Genomic DNA, 21,274 nt, shown 5'->3' with positions numbered 1-21,274 from the left:
GGATCTACTTATAACCCATTTATAGATTCCCAAGTTAGGATTCCGATTTAGACTATAGTGTCCTGAAATTGATAGAAATCAATTCCTTTTAAAATTCCTATTAGGCATTCACAAGGTTTCTAACTACAATGAAATGTCTTGAGTCAAAGTATATATTTTGCTTGAATTTAGATTTTATCTTATTTACATTTGCTCATTATTTCACTAGCATTTCAGGCAGCTTGTTTTGTACTACCAAATATGATCAATGAGGTCTCTTAACTTTTTGTTTTAATGCTTGGCTGTATAGACGTCCAAGAGCTCACACCTAAGAGTATTAACAAAAATACATTCCCTAGACACCAGCAGGCCTCCACCTAAAAGTAAAGCTGTACTTTAGGCTCAACAAAACAGACTGATTAGAATAAACTTCATTTTGTCCCTCATCTCAAAAGTAAGTTAATACAGGTTTTAGGAAAACTGCTAGGTGAACTTGGTTACAGACTCAAGATAACAGCTATAGAAAAATCACAAAAGGCCTATGACTGAAATTCCATTATTCAATCTGAATAAGTTATACTGATATCACTCTGTCAAATGATAAGACATTGACAGAAGTTTATGCAAAAGTTTATCATACAGTATCTATACTTTCCTGAAAACAATCAGAACTGAATTTTTTTTATCAGAACTGAATCATTCTGACTTTTTAACTTCTATCTACCATCAACATGATCAGAATATGACTTATGATTAAAAAGTAAACTACTAAGAGTCATTCTTACTTTGAAGGTTAAAAATCTGCTTTTTTATGAATCTGAGACATGTCTTTAATAATGGTGTCAAAGAAGAAAAATGTGTTTGAATGCATCTTTTAATCAGTCACCACATCTTAGGTTGCACTGAAGTGGTGTTATAGACCAATGGTCCTCAAAGCCTTAACCAATCATACATCAGACTTCTGAAACTTAGTTCACAATTGTTATTGCCAAATACATTTCAATGAATCATTTCAATTAATCATCACAGCTCACAATCTTAGGTATATGCTGTTGTATTTTACAGTACAAGTTTTCTGTTAAAAGCCGCCTCTTAGTTATTTCATACACAGAGAACACACAATCTAGCTAGAAAAGAACTGACAAAGCAAAACAATATCTCCCTTGCCAAAAGATACCATTCAAAACCGTGAGATTTCATGTCACAGATATTATAAAACAATCTAAAATCAATTTATGTCAAATTATCAACTAAGGGGAACAAACACTAGGAGGCCAATTGGGAAGGCAATGCGCTAATAATCTGGTGTGAGATGATGATGGCCTATAAGCACAGTGGTGGCGATAGAGGTGGTGAGAAACTGCTGGAAACTGAAGATATTTTAGAGGTAGTGACAACAGAATTTCCTGACAGATTGGATGTGGAATGACAGAAAAAGAAGACTCTGGATGACATCGAAGTTTTGATCTGAGTAATTGGAAGGACAGAGTGCCATCAACAGAGATTGTCTGAAATACTGCAGGCTGCTGAGGTGGGGGTTAGGAGGTGGTGGCAGGAATTAGAACTTTGGGACCTATTACATTTAAGATATCTGTTATATATTCAAATGAGGATGTCAATTAGGCAATTTGATCTGAAATGTGAGATAAAAATCAGAATTACAGATATATTTTGGGAGTTGCTGGCCTACTGGATTCTATTTAAAGCCATGTGACTTGATGAGGTCATTAAAAAAAACAAAAAACAAAAAAAACCACAAGAGTTAAGATAGAAAAGAAATGAAGACCAAGGGGACTGAGCCCTGGGGTACTCCAGCATGCAGACTGCTCCTTCTTGGTCTGTTTTTTTTTTTTTTTTTTTTTTTTCTAGATTCTTCCTCTTCTCTTGGGGACTGATGCATGTATGGTGCTGTAACTTCCCTCTGATACTTCTTTCACTCACCACTGCCAATCTCCATCCCACTATTTTAATTAATTCTACTTACTAGACTTTCTGTCCAGTTCTCCAGTACCTAAGTCCTGAATCTAAGTTAGGAAGCTGGGATTCTAACTGTCATGGCTAATTCCAGATTGTCTTTCTTTTGGAGGCAAAAGTATGATTTTGGGTGTAACTGTTACCACTTCAAATTTATAAATGATTGCGGATCACAGCTTACACAGAGGCCTGAATGCCACCTAAAAGCCTAAATGCTATGCCCTGTCCTGTCACTGTGGATTCTGGTATCCACCTAGACCAGAAAAGGGCTTGCTACATTCCTCCTCTTCATCCTTGTCTACAGACTGATGCTCTCCCCTCCTCAGCATGGGAGCACCAATCAGAAACTGCCAAAGGTGAAAGCAATTCATAATTCCTTATCACTATAAAATGAAGAGATTTATTCACTTACCAGCACAACCAAGGTCAGTAAACTGATTATTACTCAGTTAAGAACTATATATCTCTCTCCTTTTTTATTAAGTTGTATTTTGTTTTTAAGGGACACATAATCATACTTATTTATAGGGTATAGTGTAATGTTTTGGTACATATGTACAATGTGTAATGATGAAACTGTATATTTCAACTTTTATACAATATATTGTTTGCTTTTATTGAACATTTAAAGTATATCTGTATTTTAAGCACTATATATATATATATATATATACACACACACACACACACACACACACACACATTTTCTTCTCAACATTACAGGTCATTTGCTAATAGAGTCTAAAGTATTATTGGGGAGATAATATGTACATAAATACAAGATAGAAAGTATTAGGTATCTAAGAAAAAAAAGAGTTTGGAGGATAGCAAAATTACTTCAACTACAATAAAGAATTAATTTCTTTTTTTATATGTGGCCCTTTAGTAGGTACGACTTGACCATGGCTAAGATTAGGATTCTAAAAAGAAGAAATGGCCAAAGCAAAGGCATGTGGGTAAGGAAATTACTATGTTTGTACAAGGAACAGCAAGAATTTTGGGCAGAGAAATGGTGAAGAGCAGTGAGAAACAGAATTACCAAGAAGGATCACACTTTTGCTTGTTAAAAATAATACACACAGGCTGGGCGCAGTAGCTCATGCCTGTAATCCCAGCACTTCGGCAGGCTGAGGTGGGTGGATCACCTGAGGTCAGGGTTCAAGACCAGCCTGGCCAACATAGAGAAACCCTGTCTCTACTAAAAAAAAAAAGAAAAAAAAAATTACCGGGTGAGGTGGAGGGTACCTGTAATCCCAGCTACTCAGGAGGCTGAGGCAGGAGAATCACTTGAACCTGAGAGGCAGAGGTTGCAGTGAGCCGAGATCACACCACTGCACTCCAGCCTGGGTGACAGAGTGAGACTCTGTCTCAAAAAAAAAAAAAAAAAAAAAAAAGAAAAGAAAAGAAAGAAAAAAATGAGAAATTACACAAATATTTTCAAATGTGATTTTTAAATGGCTTGTAATAAAGTTAAAGCAACTGTGACAACAAACTGCTGTCAAATTCTCTAAACACACACATGACATTTAAGTACTGGACTCTTGAGAAAACATAGTGAAACCACAGAAAATATTTTTAAATAATTTTAAAGGGTTATGCAAACCTGAAAGTAAGGGAATTTAGAGTTGTGGCTAGAATCAGTCTTCAATTCACTCATCTTGTCTAACTAAAAAGAAGAAATTTAAAGCAATGTATTTAAAATCCTTCAAAAAATGCTAACAAAAGAATATTTAAAAATGGATTCTAGAAGCTTGTAATTCCATTCACTGTGTTTTAATTGTGTGCTAACTGCATTCAAGAATGCTATTATGAAAGAGTAAATCTGATATGAATTGATTCTAGTAGTCTAATGATTATAGATTTTACCAATATTCCACAGAAAAGTTGCTTAAACAGAATTTCAAGCAGCTAGAGGCAAGGTTAAGGATAAGCAGAAATTTGATACGCAGAGAAACACCTTAGAGCTTCTTTCCAATGTTCTTTTAAACTAAGATCATTTTATATTCATCCATTTTTTTTCCCTGAGGGTTCTTGCCGTTTCCTTTGGATTGTCCCCTTATTTTTCATCTTCCACATATACTATTAAAAATTAGGGAAATAATCTTAACTAGGCAACAAACATGGTAAGGAAACACTCATCAAAAGTATCAGGAAATCATTTTGAGACTTAGAACAATAATGACACCATTTTGATTGGAAAAATCCCTTTGCCTATTCAAGCACAAGAAATTAGTCTTCCCATTTTATATGTTCTGTTAGGGTGTCTGGCAAAAATGTATGCAGAGGCCACTGTTCCAAACTCTGAAGGATTTGATAAAGTCCCTCTATAATATGGAATTCTCTCAAAAATTCAGTCCATATGTTCATACAATATATACATTGTTAAATCAATAATCTGGTATAACAATGCACAAACAGAAAATAAATGATTTAGAATAGTTTCCCTATATCTTAACATTTTCTTGATAGTAAGTTTTGTGATAAATTATTTAAGGTTCACTGGAAATTGTAGTATACGCTAGAAGTAGATAACAAAATAAAGCTGTATTAATTCCTCAAAAGTTTTGTTACTACTTTAAAAAAACTTCTGTTTGTCTAATACCATACAGGATAGAATAGCAACCCCTTATTGAAAATAAAATTGCGTAAACGATTGAAATTGATATCTACAATAAGGTAAATTGATAATCATAGTCTCTTTAAAGACATTTTACATGTAAGTTTTCTTGGTATAGCTAATCATGCAACATCATTTACTAAACTCCTATGAGCCTTTGGTTCTCAGGAATTTATATTCTGGTGGTAGTTGGTCAGACCTTGCTAATCACCCAAATCCCTAAACTCACCTAGAAGATTTGGAAAGATACTGATATAGGAGTTAAAAAGGAATTATTTAGGCAGATAGTGAGAGTAAGGAAGTCCTCAGTAAGGTTTTCCTTTAATGAAACGCAGTACCAAAATCATTTTCTTTTCTAACAGAGCAGCCTGTACAATTGAGCTGCAGACAGACAAACAAGCTGGAAGCTTGCACGGGTGAATACTGGCAGCTGTGCCAATAGGAAAATGTTACCTGGGACTAGGCATGTTCAAAATGGCGGCTCCATCTTCCCTTCTCTTTGCTAGCCACCTGTACAGCAAGTAGCAGATAATATGGTGCAGGTCAAGTGGAAAGTACATTTGCATAATAAGATTAGGACGAGGTGGCCAGACTTCACCATGCACCATGTAAACATCACACCTGGTCCAGCCAATCTGTGGGCCCTATGTAGATCAGATACCGCCTCCTCAAGCCTGCCTATAAAATTTGGTACACTCCCATTCCAGGCTAGAATTCCAATTCGGGAGTCTCTTTTTCTTCTCTCACTCTCTCTCTCTAGCAGAAAAGAAAATGTTTTTGTAACCCTGTTTTGACATATTTCTCCTAGAATAAAAGTGGTTTAAGGATACAAATTATAATTTCCCTAAAGATCAGGTACAATGCCATTATAATTATCTAATTGAAATGTTTGCAAAAATTAATTTGTTTCCCATTTTAAATCTATACCACAGGTCCACAACCTTTTTAAGTAGCTCTTCTAGAGAGAGAGAGAGAGAGACAGAGAGAGAAGAGAAAGGAGAGAGAAGAGAGAAGAGAGAGCTGTTCTCCTTTCTCTTTCTTTTGCCTATTAAAACCTCTGCTCCTAAACTCACTCCTTATGTGTGTCCCTGTCCTTAATCTTCTTGGTGCGAGTCTACGAACCTCGGGTATTTACCCCAGAAAATGACGCCGCTTCAATATCAGAGAAACTGTCAGCTTCATTTCATTCTTTTTATAGTAGCTGGCTTCAGTAATTTAGTATGTAGTCTCATTTTACTGAGAGACAGTGCAGTGTAAGCCAGAATCCCTGGGTTCAAATCCCAAGTTTGATATTTAGGGTTTATACAGTGATCTTCATTCAGTAAGTTATTTAGCACCTCTGTGCCTGAATTTCCTTATTGATAAAAATCATTGTCACATCATAGATAAGGCTGCTGTGAGGATTAATGAAAAAAACAAAACCAAAACCAAAGACTTAGAACAGTTCCTGGCATACAGCAGTAAGTGCCATATAAAAGTGGTGACTATTATTATTTAATAAACCTTTTCTCAAAGATACCAGTTGTAGACTACACAGCTAAGAAAATTCACTCCTTGAATTTGTCCTCAATCACCTACTTAGCATTTTCCCCCCACAGAAGACAAAGAGCGTATCATCCATGACAAGTACTGTAGTTTCAGAATAATAGATTTAATTCTCAAACTGTTATATTCTAGATCTTTGGGAAATTTTGTTGGCATCTTTTACGTAGAAAAAAATGTGAGAAATACAAATGATTTAAGGTACAAAGTATCCCAAAATATCAATTTGTTCTTTAATTAAAATTAATTTCTTGGGGAATATCCTTTTTGTAAGTAGTCTGTTTATTACTTATTACATGGTATTCCTAGTTAGCATAGATCCTCAATTTAGAACAATTGCTTTAAGATTTGATGATCAAACCAATTAGTACTTATTGAGTAACTACATTTGTCAAATTGGTATTTTACTATACATAGTCATTAACTTTAGGTAAAACATGACTTGTTAAATGAAGACATTTATTTGAATGCACATTATCAGTACAGTATCAGCATAGTTTTAGAAATTTTTGTTTGTAATACAAGTTGCAGTATTCTAATAACATGAAATCATACAAACTTGTTACTCCAAATTGGTCTGTTTCATGAATAGGAGATAAAAGATATTTTTGTTTCTTAATGATGACATTAACCACACAAACACACACATTTTCTCTCTTTTTAAAATGACTAAACACAAGCAAGCTGCTTGCCCAAACCACAACCACTGGAATCTTGGTATGGCTACTGATCAATTAGGCTTCCAGTAGTTGTGTTTTGTTATGTACTTCCAGAACTATGCTACTTGGCAACAAAACACTAATGAAACAAGTGATATACAGACAATCTATATTAGTAAAACCAAATTGGTTATTATTAAAAGTAACAAGGCTTAAGTGATTGGACAATGTGGATAGAGGGAAGCAGGTTTCTTGCTTTCTTCTTCAGCAAGCCTGCCTGGCCACCTGATTCAAGCAGCATGAAATAAATAGTAGCAGTTCCTTTCATTCTTCCTTCCTTTCTTATCACATGCTGAGGAGCTGCTCACTTTATTCCTTTGAAATACTATGTTTTTCCTCTTTGATTTCCCTTTCACTTCCACCTTTTCCACCAACTGCTTTATGCTTACCATCAATAAAAACCGTATCTCCCAAAATTACATGCCAAAATACTGAAAAAAGTTTTTGTAACTCTGTTTTCACATATTTCTTCTAGAATAAAAGTGGTTTAAGGATACAAATTATAATTTTCCTAAAGATCAGGTACAATGCCATTATAATTACCTAACTGAAATATTTGCAAGAAAAAGATTTTGTTTCCCATTTAAAATCTATACCACACAGATCCACAACCTTTTAAAGTTGCCCTTCTGCCCTGCCTGAGAATAACTTACTAATTTAGACTTTGCTGACCACACACACGCAACTATTTTGGAGTTCCACTATCAAGAAAAGCAAAGTTTTCTTTCAACTTTCAAATACCAGAAACTCTAAATTATTCACACAGAGAATACTCTTGATCTTTATTCTCCAATCTCTTTTAGTTACATTTGCAAGTATGATTTAAGATAAGAGTCAACTTGGCTTATTTGAATACTGAAACAAACTTATTTACAATGTCTGACTTTGGCAGTTTAAGGTAATTAAGAAACTATGCAGGCTTTCTGTTTCCTGATCCACTGAGGACTTTGTGTGAATTCTGGAGACAGAGTACAGGAATCTACACAGTATTTTAAAATAACTTCCTGGAGATTCCAATATGTGTATCAACCTACCCTACACACAAATAAAAACCACTGCTCTCATTAGGGACATTAAAATGGTATCACTAATTAAGTTGCTTCTTGACCTTGTACTTGCTCCAATTATATGTTAATTAACTGGTATTAAATATATAATAAGATGAGGTATGTATAACTTTATATCCTTTCCTGATGCTTTTTGTTTGTTTTGCAGCTTACAAAGCTGTAAGTAAGGCATTTTACAGGAGATACAGCAAGCTGGAAAGTGTTACAAGTAACTATTTTATCCAAATTATAGTTACTTCATTTTATTAGAAAGGCAGAATAACTATCAGTAATTTCAGACTACAAATGAGACCTAAATAGCTCTTCTCTATTTATAATATGGAAGCTGATTAAAGAGTACCAAATTGAGACTGCCACTGACATTTAGAAATAAATTGCCTTATCCACTGATGGGGTTCAGAACATACTGCCCCAAATTATGGCACCTTGGTATTTGAGAAAACCACAGAAGCAGGAAGGTCACTCTCTGACCTTCTCCCACCCTTTCCTCTGAACCTTCATGCAAGACGTGCCCTTTGTATACCTGGAGGAAAGAAACATCCTCATCTCTGAACACACAAGGACACAAAGAAGAATCTGATCAAAAAGGCTGTGCTAAGTTTCCCCCAGTTTATTACCATTAGATCACACTTTATTATCAAATTATACTCTCAATCCCATCCACTTCTCCATCAAACAGCGCAAAACCCCCCACAGGTTTAATTATTACTTTGGGTTTTCAATTCCAAAGGCTCTTGTGTTACATAAAACTTATATACCATAAACTTGTATGCTTTTCTCTTGTTAATCTGTCTTTTTTTACAGGGGCCTCAGCCATGAACCTAGCAATGGATAAGAAAAAGATATTTCTTTTCCCCTACACCACTTAATTAAACATTAACTTCATTTGGCTTTTTCTATCTCATTCCCAAAGTAAAACAAAGTACAAATGAACTTCCTATGCATTTTGTTTCTTCTGTTAACACTTTCTATATTTACTTATTTATTTTTAAGAGTTGGGGTCTCACTCTGTCACCCAGGCTGGAGAGCAGTGGTGCAATCATAGCTGGCTGCATCCCCAAACTTCTGGGCTCAAGCAGTCCTCCTGCTTCTGCTTCCAAGTAGCTGTGGTAAGTGCCTGTAATCCAACACTTTCTATAAATCCAATAAATATCCATAGTGTATGAGGTGAGCACCTTTAATCTCTTACCCTGTCTGATACACAAATGCATTAGGCATACAACCAGTACCTCAAGGTCATGGAATTCATATCAATTTTTTTATTTCCCTGAAGAGTACCCAAACTTTGAGAGCAAAACTACTCTATGTATGTGTAATATTTTAGCTGCAGACTCCTAAAAGACAATTTGCTTAAAAGTGGTTTCTTTTTAAAAATATAACAGCTGGGCGCGGTGGCTCATGCCTGTAATCCCAGCACTTTGAGAGGCCAAGGCAGGTGGATCACGAAGTCAAGAGATCAAGACCATCCTGGCCAACATGGTAAAATCCCATCTCTACTAAAACTACAAAACTTAGCTGGGCGTGGTGGTGTGCGCTTGTAGTCCCAGCTACTTGGGAGGCTGAGGCAGGAGCTACTTGAACCTGGGAGGCAAAGGTTGCAGTGAGCCAAGATTGCGCCACTATACTCCAGTCTGGTGACACAGTGAGACTGTGTTTCAAATAAATAAATAAATAAATAAGAAATAAAAATATAACAATCATATCTTATTTGGCCATCTTGTTAAAGCAGCTATAAAAATGTTAACCATGAATGGTAAATTGTATTTAAAAACTTGATCTTATTGTTAGCTTAACAATTTTGTCAAAGCAATTTTGGAATGATGTGCTAAGTCTTTTAAAATGCTAGTATTTCTATTGCCACCTAACAATTTCATTATAGCCTCTGTAGATTTTACAGCTGCCACATTACATTTTGCCAGACAAAATAAACTACAACAGAGATAATTACCAGTAAAAAAAAAAAAATTTTAGTGAAGGACTTTTATAAAGCAGCAGGTTTTTGATTTTTTTTTTTTTTTTTTGCAAGTGCAGATAAAGTTTCAAAAGAGATCTTTTTTCTTCCACCTCTGCAATCTGCATAAATCTTGGGGGCGGGGGTGTAAGAGGAGCAGATACAGAATTTAAAGGATAAACTCAGTGATTTCATTTTACTTTCAAGGGCCTGAAATTTATACAAAGACAGAAACATGAATAATATCAAAGGTGACTGGCATTTATTTCATTTTTGGAGAATTGGATGAAAAGGTCAATGAAGAATAGTATATTTTTAGTTTCCAGAGGAAAAAAGATATATCTTTCCAGAGAGGAACTGGCTTTGTCTTGTGTTTACATGGAACCATGTTCTCTGTAGGTACTCATGAAAAATATTTTTCTGATCACTAATGCCATTCTCTGTTGCTACTGACATATCTCCCTCACCGCTCTCTGCCCTGCCACTTACGTTGTAAAGACATTTTCCTTCTCAAAAAGAAAAGGAGGAAGGAAGATTATTTGAATGGTAAACTATTCAATTTTTTAAAAAAATAGTATACATTTCTTATAAAAATGGTAACTATGACTGATACACATCACCCCAAGAAAGTAAAATTTTAACTTGTTACTAAATGATACAAGGTGTAAAGCTCTCTTTTAATTTCTATATTGGACAAAAGATATTGAGAAATACCTGTAAAATGTTTTCTGTAAAAACCTTAGTTACATAATCTGAATGTCTCACAGAATGTTGAGTAAAAGAAGTCAGACACCCAAGAGTTCACATTGTATGATCCTATTTTTATGATGTTCAAAACCAGTCAAACATTACCTGTGTGATATGTCATAGTAGTGATTACCCTTGGTAAACAAGAATTGACTAGGAGGGAACATGAGGGAGCCTTCCAGGTACTGAAAATACTCTGTATCTGAATCTGAGTGGTGACTGTATGAGTGTGTACATTCATAAAATTAATCAGGCTGTACAATTAAGACTAATGTTGTTTGCAATATATGTTATACCTCAACAATAATAAAACCTCTGTTAAGTATAAAAATTTAAACAATAAATATAGTGAGTAAAAGTAACATTTATCACCAAGGATAGGACTAGAGAAGATGAACTGTAGCAACTCTCCTATCTAACTGTATGGCTATTTAAATTTATAAAACTGACTGTTTAGAACATGTGAAGTCAAAATAATTTTAAATTAAAACACAGGGTATTGACTGTGTTTGTGGGGAAGGGGTTGTTTGCTACAAGCGTGTCATATACTTATCAAATAACCTACATTATTCATATTAAGCATCTTAGATACTAAATTTAACTTTGTGTTTTATAGTTTGTTTCCAGGGAACAAATGGGTAATTTCATACAGTTCAAACACTTTAACTTGAAGGACCTGTTAATTCCGGAGTTACGAATGCAGGGCAAGATGTAGCATGTCAAAGACAACTGATACACCCTCTTAATCAACAAAATTATGGCTATAGATAATAAGGAATATAATATTAAGGCACTCATTAGAATTTGATCTTTTAAAAGCTGCATACTATGTACAAAGATTTACTTTAAAACTTTTAACCCATAAAATTTTCTATATTTACTATAAAGTCTTTTTTTAAAAAAAAGGAAATCAATTTGAAGTTCATGCTTTGGCTCTCTTCTTATGATTTAATTGTGTTACTTATTCTCCTTTGTTTCTACCAGATTGGAAGTTCTACATTTCCTTTTTTATTTTGTGATTATTGCCAAAAACTTTAACGATATTTGAACTATGCAAACTCTAAGGCCAATTATAGATATTATTCTCATAAACAGATCAACCCTTAGACTGCTTTAACTCCTATCACCTACATCGGTCTCCCATATTACTGTTTTACTTATAATTTTAAATTTGAGATGATTGCTGTTGATGTTTTATACAGCCATTGATTGCTTAGATTGATCATCAAGTTGACTGATTCTTTTGCTTACTGTTCCTTCTTGAACCTTTTTCTTCCTTCTGGGTTTTATTTCCTTCTTCCTGAAATACATAAGTACTCACAGTTTTCATATGAAAATGTTTTGTTTTGACTTTAATCTTGAACCAAAGTTTAGAAAGACATCAAATTCTATCTGTACATTCCAATGCAGTGGCTATCAGCCACGTGTGGCTTTTAAGTTTTTGTTTTGTTTTGTTTTGTTTTGTTTTTGAGACAGAGTCTTACTCTGTCACCCAGGCTGGAGTGCGGTGTCTCGATCTCGGCTCGCTGCAACTTCCGCCTCCCAGGTTCAAGTAATTCTCCTGCTTCAGCCTCCTGAGTAGCTGGGACTACAGGCATGCACCACCACGCCCAGCTAATTTTTGTATTTGTAGTAGATTGGGGTTTTACCACGTTGGCCAGGCTGGTCTTGAACTCCTGACATCAGGTGATCCACCCACCTTGGCTTCCAAAAGTGCAGGGATTACAGGTGTGAGCCACTACGCCTGGTCACTTTTAAAAATTTGAAATGTGGCTTCTGAAACTGAGGAATTGAGTTTTTAATTTATTTAAAATTTAATTTTCAGATGAATACTTAATCAGATATTAGAAAACTTCTAAGTATGATTATAACAATTTAGGCATGTAAATTACTTTTTCATCTGTATATTTTATGAAATATAAATATTTTTGATAAAATTTAGAGTCTGAATTGGCATATGCTATGAATGTTAGATTTTGATGATGACTTAGTACAAATAAAGTGTACAACATCTTACTAATACCTTTTCATACCAGTTACATATGAAAATGATATTTTTAATATATTGGATTAAATAAAACATAGAAATTAATTTCATCTATCTCTTTTCATCCTTCTAATGCAGGTCATAGAGAACATTAAATTATATATGATGTTTATGATATTTCTATTAGAAAATGTTATTGTAAGTTGTTATAGTGATATTTTCTTTTTTCTTAAAATAATTATGATGTATCCTCACAGCAGTTTTAAGATTTTATTTCTTAGTGAAATTAAGCAGTTTTAAGAATTTATTTAATTCTACCAAATTCTGACCTTATTTTTACTGTTCAGTCTGCTCTTAAGCTAATTCTTTTTTCTTTGTACATAATTCAGCTTTCTTTTTCTCTCTGACTGCCTTAAAAACCTTCTGCTTGTTTATGGTGTCCTATATTTCCAATCCCATTAATCTATGTGTAGAATTTTTAAAAAAATTTTGACTGTGACTTAAGCTTCTAGAATTTGAAGATCTATATATTTTATCAGCTCTCAAAAATTATCAACTATTATATCTTCATTAATTGTTCTGTTTCCTATCCTCTTGGTTTTCCTTCTGGAACTCAGAGGTATGCTGGACCTTCTCATTCAATGCCCCATAAACCTGAACTCTCTCCTATTTTTAGTATTAGGGTGATCTCTTCAGCCCTATTTTCTAGTTTACTAATTTTGTCTTTGAAAAGAAAATAGAAGTTTTAAAAAATAACCAGGAAGAAGAAGACAGAGCAAGATGGCCAAATAGAACCCTGAGCAATAATCCCCCATCAGGAACAGTAAATTGAACCATCACCCATGCGAGAAAGCACCTTCATAAGAACAAAAAAGTGAGGTGAGTGATAAAAGTACCTATGTTCAAACCAGGCACTTTTTATCAAGGAAAGAGGCACTCAAGAGTGTAGGAGAGACAGTCTTGCATTGACTACACCAATTCCAGGCAGTCCAGTGAGGAGACAGTCTATGTGCTTGGAGGAGACAGTGAAGTCAGCGGAGGACTTTACAATGGAGCTTAGTGCTGCTCTGTCACAGCAAAACACAACACAGGTAGGAATTCTGTCAATGCCTATGAGGGAGCATTCAGACCACCAGTGGGCTAGAGGGGAATCCCCAACTCCAGTGAGAAGAACCCAGTTTCAGGCCAGTGGGGCTTTACTACCAGCTAACTAAAGTGGCCTGGATCACAGAATAAATTTGAGTGGCAGTCAGACCACAAGGACTGCAGTCCTAGGGCAAACCCTGGTACTGCACTAGTCTCAGAGGCAGTGGACTTGGGATGCAACCCAGTGCAAAACCAACTGTGGCAACTAAGGGAGTGCCTGTATCACTCCTCTCCAACTCCAGGCAGTGCAGCTCTTGGGGAGACACCTTCCATGTGGAGGATGGAGTGGGAAGAGCACAGAGGACTTTGTCTCACAACTTGGGCACCAACTTAGCAGATTCCTGAAGCCCCCAATTCCAAGCCTTTGCTCCTAGATGGTGTTTCTAGACCCATTCTGGGCCAGAAGAAAATGCACTGTCCTGACGGAACAGACTCAGTCCCAGTCAGATTCACCACCTGCTGACTAAAGTGGTCATGGTCCTTGAATAAACATCATCAGCAGCTAGGCAGTAGTGGCCATGTGTCTTGGGTGAACCCCAGTACTGTGCTGGTCTGCAAGCCTTCAGGTGAGACTCTGCAGTGTCAGCTGTGGTGATCACAGGAAAGTCTATGTCACCTCTCCCTCCACTCCAGGCAGCCTAGTACAGAGAGAGGTTCCTTCTGACTGGGGAAAAGAGAGAAAAGAGAGCAAGCGGCTGTGCCTGCTAATCTAGGGAATCTTCCTTATCTTATCCAAGTTTACCAAGGCAGCGTATTTAGCGGTCTGCAAGAGTTGCAGTGCTCCTGGGCTTAGGGCGCCCCCTAGTGCTGAAATGGCTGCAGTAATTGCAGGCTTAGATCACAATACTCAATCCCCTCTGAATTCATGGAAAGTCTTGTCAAGAAAGTTGGATACAAACAAGACTAGACTGCAAAGACTGGAATATATACTTAACTCTTCAATGCCCAGACATCAATGAATGTCCGAAAGCATCAGGGACACACAAGGAAACAAGACTTCACCAAATGGACTAAATAAGACACTAGTGACCAATCTTGGAGTGATGAAGATACTCCTTTCAGAAAGGAAATTCAAAATAGCTCTCTGGAGGAAACTCAATGAATATCAAGAAAACAAGAAAAAGAATTCAGATTTCTATCAGAGAAATTTAACAAAGAGATTAAAATTTTAAAAATCAAGCAGAAATTCTGGAACTGAAAAATTCAAACAACAAACTGAAAAATGCATCAGAGAATCTCAACAGCAGAACTGATCAAGCAGAAGAAAAAACTGATGAGCTCAACAACAGGCTATATGGAAATACATAGTCGGGGGAAAAATAAGAAAGAAAAAAAAAAGAATAAAGCTTGGCTACAAGAGCTGGAAAATAACCTCAAAAGGGCAAATCTAAGAATTATTGGCCTTAAAGAGGATATAAAGAGAGAGTGCAATAGAAAGTTTAATAACAGAGAACTTCTCAAACCTACAGTATGAATATCCAAGTACAAAAAGATCAAAGAACACCAAGAAGATTTAACTCAAATAAAACTACCTCAAGGTATATAATAATCAAACTCAAAAGAGAAGGATAAAGAAAGGGTCCTAAAAGCAGCAAGAGAAAAGATAAAAATAACATACAAAGGAGCTCTGGCATGTCTGACAGCAGAATTCCTACTGGACACCTACCTCATAGGCCAGGAGGGAATGGAATGACACATTCAAAATGCTAAAGGAAAAATCTGTTCCAACCTAGAATATTATATCTAGCAAAATTATCCTTCAAACATGAAGGAGAGATAAAGACTTTCCCAGACAAACAAAAGCTGATGGATTTTGTAGCACCAGATGTGTCTTACAAAAAATGCTAAAGAGAGGTCTTTAATATGGAAGAATAAACATGAGCAACAAGAAATCATCTCACAGAATAAAATACACTGGTGATAATAAGTACACAAAAAAAATACAGAATACTCTAACACTGTAATTGTTGTGTATGAATCATGCATATTTTAGTAGACTAAAAGAAAAACCCAATCAAAAATAATAACTACAATAACTTTTAAAGAGAAAGCATTAGCAAACCAAACCCAAAATTAGTGGAATAAAAGAAAGATCAGAGCAAAAATAATTAAAATTGAGATTTAAAAAAAATACAAAAGATCAACCAAACAAAAAAAGTGGATTTCTTTGGGTTTTTTTTTGCTTTTTGTTTTTTAACAGATGGTCCAACACTATGTTGCCCAAGCTAGAATACAGTGGCTATTCACAGGTGTGATCATAGTGCACTGAAGCCTCAAACTCCCAGTCTCAGCTGATCCAGTTCTTCTGCATCAGCCTCCTGTGTAGCTTGGACCACAGATGTGTGCCACTGCACCTGGCTAATTGGTTTTTTGAAAAGATAAACAAAATTGACAAATTTTTTAGCCAAGGTAAGAAAAAAAAAGGGACAAGACCCAATTAAATAAAAGCAGAGATGAAAAAGGAGACATTACAACTGATATCATAGAAATTCAAAGGATCATTAGAGACTACTAGGAGAAACAATATCCCAATAAATTGGAAAACCTAGAAGAAATGGATCAATTCCTAGAAACATACACCCAAGACTGAACCATGAAGAAATCCAAGTAACAATAGACCAATAACAAGTAATGAGATAAGAGCAGTAATAAAAAGTCTCCCGTCAAAGAAAAGCCCAGGACCTGATGGCTTCACTGCTGAATTCTACTAAACATTTAAAAAAGTAATACAAACCCTACTCAAATGATTCCAATAAATCAAGGAGGTGGGAATACTTCCAAACTCATTCTCTGAAGCTAGTATTACCCTGATATTAAAACCAGACAAAAATACATCAGAAAGGAAGGAAGGAAGGGAGGGAGGGAGGGAGGGAGGGAGGGAGACTAACTACAGGCCAGTATTACTGATAAATAGAAATGCAAAAATCCTCAACAAAATACTAGCAATCTGAATTAAACAACACAGTAAAAAGATCATTCATTATGTTCAAGTGTGATTCATCGCAGGGATGGAAAGATAGTTCAACATGGGCAAATCAATAAATGGGAGATATCATATCAACAGAATAAAAGACAAAAACCATATGATTATTTCAATACATGCTATAAGAGCATTCAATAAAATTAAACATCTCTTCATGATAAAAACTCTTGGCAAACAGTATAGAAGGAACATACCTCAACATGATCAAGGCCATATATGACAAACCCACAGCTAGTACTGAATGGAGAAAAACTGAAAGCTTTTCCTCTAAGATCCCTAACAAGATAAGGATGCCTACTTCCACTTTTATCCAAAATAGAACTAGAAGTTCTAGCCAGAGCAATTAGATAAGAGAAGTAATAAAGGACATCCAAATTGGAAAAGAAGAAGTCAAATTATTCTTACTAGCAAATGATATGATCTTGTATTTAGAAAAACCTAAACACTCTACCAGAAAACTTTTGGAACTGATAAACAAATTCAGTAAAGCTAAGGGATACAAAACTCAACATACAAAAATCAGTAGCATTTCTATACCATTAGCAAACAATATGACAAAGAAATTACGAAAGTAATTCCATTTACAAGTGCTACAAATAAAATAAAATACCTAGGAATAAACTTAACCAAAGAAGTAGAAAATCTCTACAATTAAAACTATAAAACAGGCCGGGTGCAATGGCTTATGCCTATAATCCTAGCCCTTTGGGAGGCTGAGGCAGGTGGATAGTCTGAGTTCAGGAATTTGAGACCAGCCTGGGCAATGTGGTAAAACCCCTTCTCTACAAACAAATACAAAACTTAGCCAGGCAAGACGCATGTCTGCAGTCCCAGCTCCTCGGAGGCTGAGATGGGAGGATCACTTGAGCCTGTCTTGCTGGGTGTGGTGGTGGGTGCCTGTAATCCCAGCTACTTGGGAAGCTGAGGCAGGGAGAATCACTTGAACCCAGGAGGCAGAGGCTGCAGTGAGCCAAGATCATGCCTTTGGACTCCAGCCTGGGTGACAGAGCAAGATTCCACCACAAAACAGAACAAAATAAAACAAAACAATGATGAAAATAAATTGAAGAGGATACACAAAAATGGATGGATACTCCATGTTCGTGGATCGGACTAATCAATATTGTTTAAATGTGGCTGGGCGCAGTGGCTCAAGCCTGTAATCCCAGCACTTCGGGAGGCCGAGACGGGCGGATCACGAGATCAGGAGATCGAGACCATCCTGGCTAACACGGTGAAACCCCGTCTCTACTAAAAAAATACAAAAAAAAAAAAACTAGCCAGGCGTGGTGGCAGGCACCTGTAGTCCCAGCTACTCGGGAGGCTGAGTCAGGAGAATGGCGTAAACTGGGGAGGCAGAGCTTGCAGTGAGCTGAGATCCGGCCACTGCACTCCAGCCTGGGTGACAGAGCAAGCCTCTGCCTCAAAAAAAAAAAAAAAAATTGTTTAAATGTTTAAATAAAAATTAACCAAGCATGACACATGTCTGTAGTTGACATGCATTTAGATATGACACATGTTTAGACATGATGCATGTCTAAAGCAATCTACAGATTCAATACAATCACTACTAGGATATCAATGAAATTCTTCACAGAAATAGAACAAAATCTTAAAATTTATATGGAACCACAAAAGACCCAGAATAGCCAAAGCAATCTTGAGCAAAAAGAACAAAGCTGGAAACATCACATTACCTGACTTCAAATTATACTACAAAGCTATAGATACCAAAACAGCATAGTACTAGCATAGAAACAGACACACAGGCAAAGGAAAAATAATAGAGAACCCAGAAATAAATTGTACATTCACAGTGAACTGACTTTTGACCAAGCTGCCAGGAACATATATTAGAGAAAGGACAGTCTCTTCGATAAATGATGCTGGGAAAACAATATCCATATGTCAAAGAATGAAGACAGACCCCTATCTCTTGCTATATACAAAAATCAAATCAAAATAGATTAAAGACTTAAATCTAAGACCTGGAACAATGAAACTACTAGGAAAAAACATGGAGGAAAAACCCTAGGGCACTGGTGTGCACAAAGATTTCTTGTGTAAGATCTCAGAAGTACAGGCAACCAAACCATTTTTGTTCACAGCAAAATTGAACAAATAGGATCACATCAAGCTAAAAAGCTTCTGCATAGGAAGGGAAACAACAAAAAAACAACCCACAGAAAAGATGGGAGAAATATTTGTAAACTATCCATCTGATGGATTAATAACCAGAATATATAAGGAACACAAACAACTTAAGAGAAAAAAACAAACAATCCCATTAAAAAGTGGGCAAAGGATCTGAACAGACATTTCTGAAAGGAAGACATACAAACAGCCAACAAGTATATAAAAAATGCTCAAAATCATTAATCAGAGAAATTTAAAGCTACAATGAAGTACCATCTCACTCTAGTTAAAATGACTTGTATAAAATAGAAAGGCAATAATAAATGATGGTGAGGATAAGGAGAAAGGGGAACCCTTGTATACTGTTGGTGGGAATGTAAATTACTACAGCCACTATGGAGGATAGTGTGGAGGTTCCTCAAAAAAAAAAAAAAAAAAAAACAGCAACTACCATATGATTCAGCAATCCCACTGCTAGGCATCTATCCCAAACAAAGGAAATCAGTGTATCAAAGAGATATCTTCACTCCCATGTTTACAGCAGCACTACTCACCATAGCCAAGTTATGGAATCATCTCAAGTATCTATCAACAGATGAATGGGTATAGAAAATGTGGCATATATACACAACAGATATTATTCAGCCATATTAAAATAATAAAATTATTTTATTTGCAACAACATGGATGGAACTGTAGGATATTATGTTAAGTGAAATAAGCCAGGTACAGAAAGACAAATTTCACATGTTCTCACTCATAGGTGGAAGCTTCAAAAATAAAATTGAACTCATGGAGATAGAGAGTAGAATGATGGTTACCAGAAACTGGGAAGGTTAGTAGGGAATGGGGATAAAGAGAGGATGGTTAATGGGTATAAAAATAGTTAGAAAAAATAAGATGTAATGTTCAGTAGTACAATAGGGCAACTACAATTAACAATTTATTGCATATTTCAAAATAACTAAAAGAGTAGAATTTGAATGTTCTTAATACAAAGAAATGATAAATGCTTGAGGGATGAATACCCCAGCTACCCTGATTTGACCATTACACACTGTATGCTTTTTTCAAAATATCACATGTACCTAAAAAATAACTAGTATGTAGGCATAATAATTAAAAATAAAAATGGCCTGGTGCGGTGGCTCACTCCTGTAATCCCAGCACTTTGGGAGGCTGAGGCGGCCGGATCATGAGGTCAGGAGATCGAGACCATCCTGGCTAAGAAGGTGAAACCCCGTCTCTACTAAAAGTACAAAAATTAAACGGGTGTGGTGGTGGGTGCCTGTGGTCCCAGCTACTCAGCAGGCTGAGGCAGGAGAATGGCGTAAACCTGGGAGGCAGAGCTTGCAGTGAGCCAAGATTGCACCACTGCACTCCAGCCTGGGCAACAGAGCAAGACTCCATCTCAAAAAAAATAAAAAAATACAAATAAATAAATAAATAAATAAATAAATAATGATAATCTGTTTAATCTGTTGAAGATCTCCATTGAGGTTTTAAATTTAGTCACCATATATTTTATTTCTAGATGTTTTATTAATTTTTTTCATTCTGCCTGTATTCATTTTTTGGGGTTGCTATAACAAAGTATCACAGAATGGATGACTTAAGTTAGAGAAATTTATTTTCTCACAATTCTGTACTTTCATAAAAGTGCAAAATCAAGGTGCTGGCAGGGTTGGTTTCTTCTGAGGACTCTCTTCTTGGCTTATAGGTGGCCATCTTCTCCCTGTATCTTCTCATAGTTTTCCTTCTGTATGAGTTTATGTCCTAATTTCCTCTTCTTATATGGACACTAGTCATATTGCATTAGGCCCCACCTTAATAACTGTATTTTAACATTATTAGCTCTTTGAAAACCCTATCTTTGATATAGTCCTATTTTGAGGTATTAGGGGTTAGGACTTCATGAATTTTTGAGGAACACAATCCCATAACATTGTCTATTTTTAATGTTTTCAGTGTTCTGAATTTTTTTCATTTTAAAAAATGTTTTTAGTCATTTTAAAAACTAAATTCAATAAACTAATTTAAATACACTTATTAGAAAATTCTATTATACATATATTTTAAAGGTGGGTAGTCTACTCCTGCTGATCTACAAAGAGAAAAAATGAACATTTGGCTCAAAAAAGTCAGGTATAGCATTTGACTGAAAACCATTTTTCTTTTAAAAACACAGTTTAAAATAAATAAGAAAAAACATCAAGCTCTAAATTTAAACAATTTTTGAAAAAATATTTGATGATACTCCTTTTGGTTGAGCAGATTTGTTAGGGAATAACTGACATACAATAATTGTACATACTAAAAGAGTACAATTTGATGTTCTGACATATGAATATGCCTGTGAAACTATTATGGCAATCAAATCAAGATAATTAATATGTCCATCACCTCTAAAAGTTTCCTCATGATCT

General features: G+C 35.6%; 1 protein-coding gene across 33 annotated transcripts in view; it reads right to left on the bottom strand.

Moving 5' to 3' along the window:
- The window catches only part of PTPN13 (protein tyrosine phosphatase non-receptor type 13), a 224,210-nt gene that overhangs the window by 153,788 nt on the left and 49,148 nt on the right, over window positions 1-21,274 (bottom strand). The window lies entirely within an intron of this gene.

This window comes from Macaca mulatta, chromosome 5 (assembly GCF_049350105.2).
Source record: "Macaca mulatta isolate MMU2019108-1 chromosome 5, T2T-MMU8v2.0, whole genome shotgun sequence".
In the NCBI taxonomy this organism is placed as follows: domain Eukaryota; kingdom Metazoa; phylum Chordata; class Mammalia; order Primates; family Cercopithecidae; genus Macaca; species Macaca mulatta.
The sequence above is the reverse complement of the archived record's forward strand: the minus strand, read 5'-3'. Positions and strand labels throughout refer to the sequence as shown.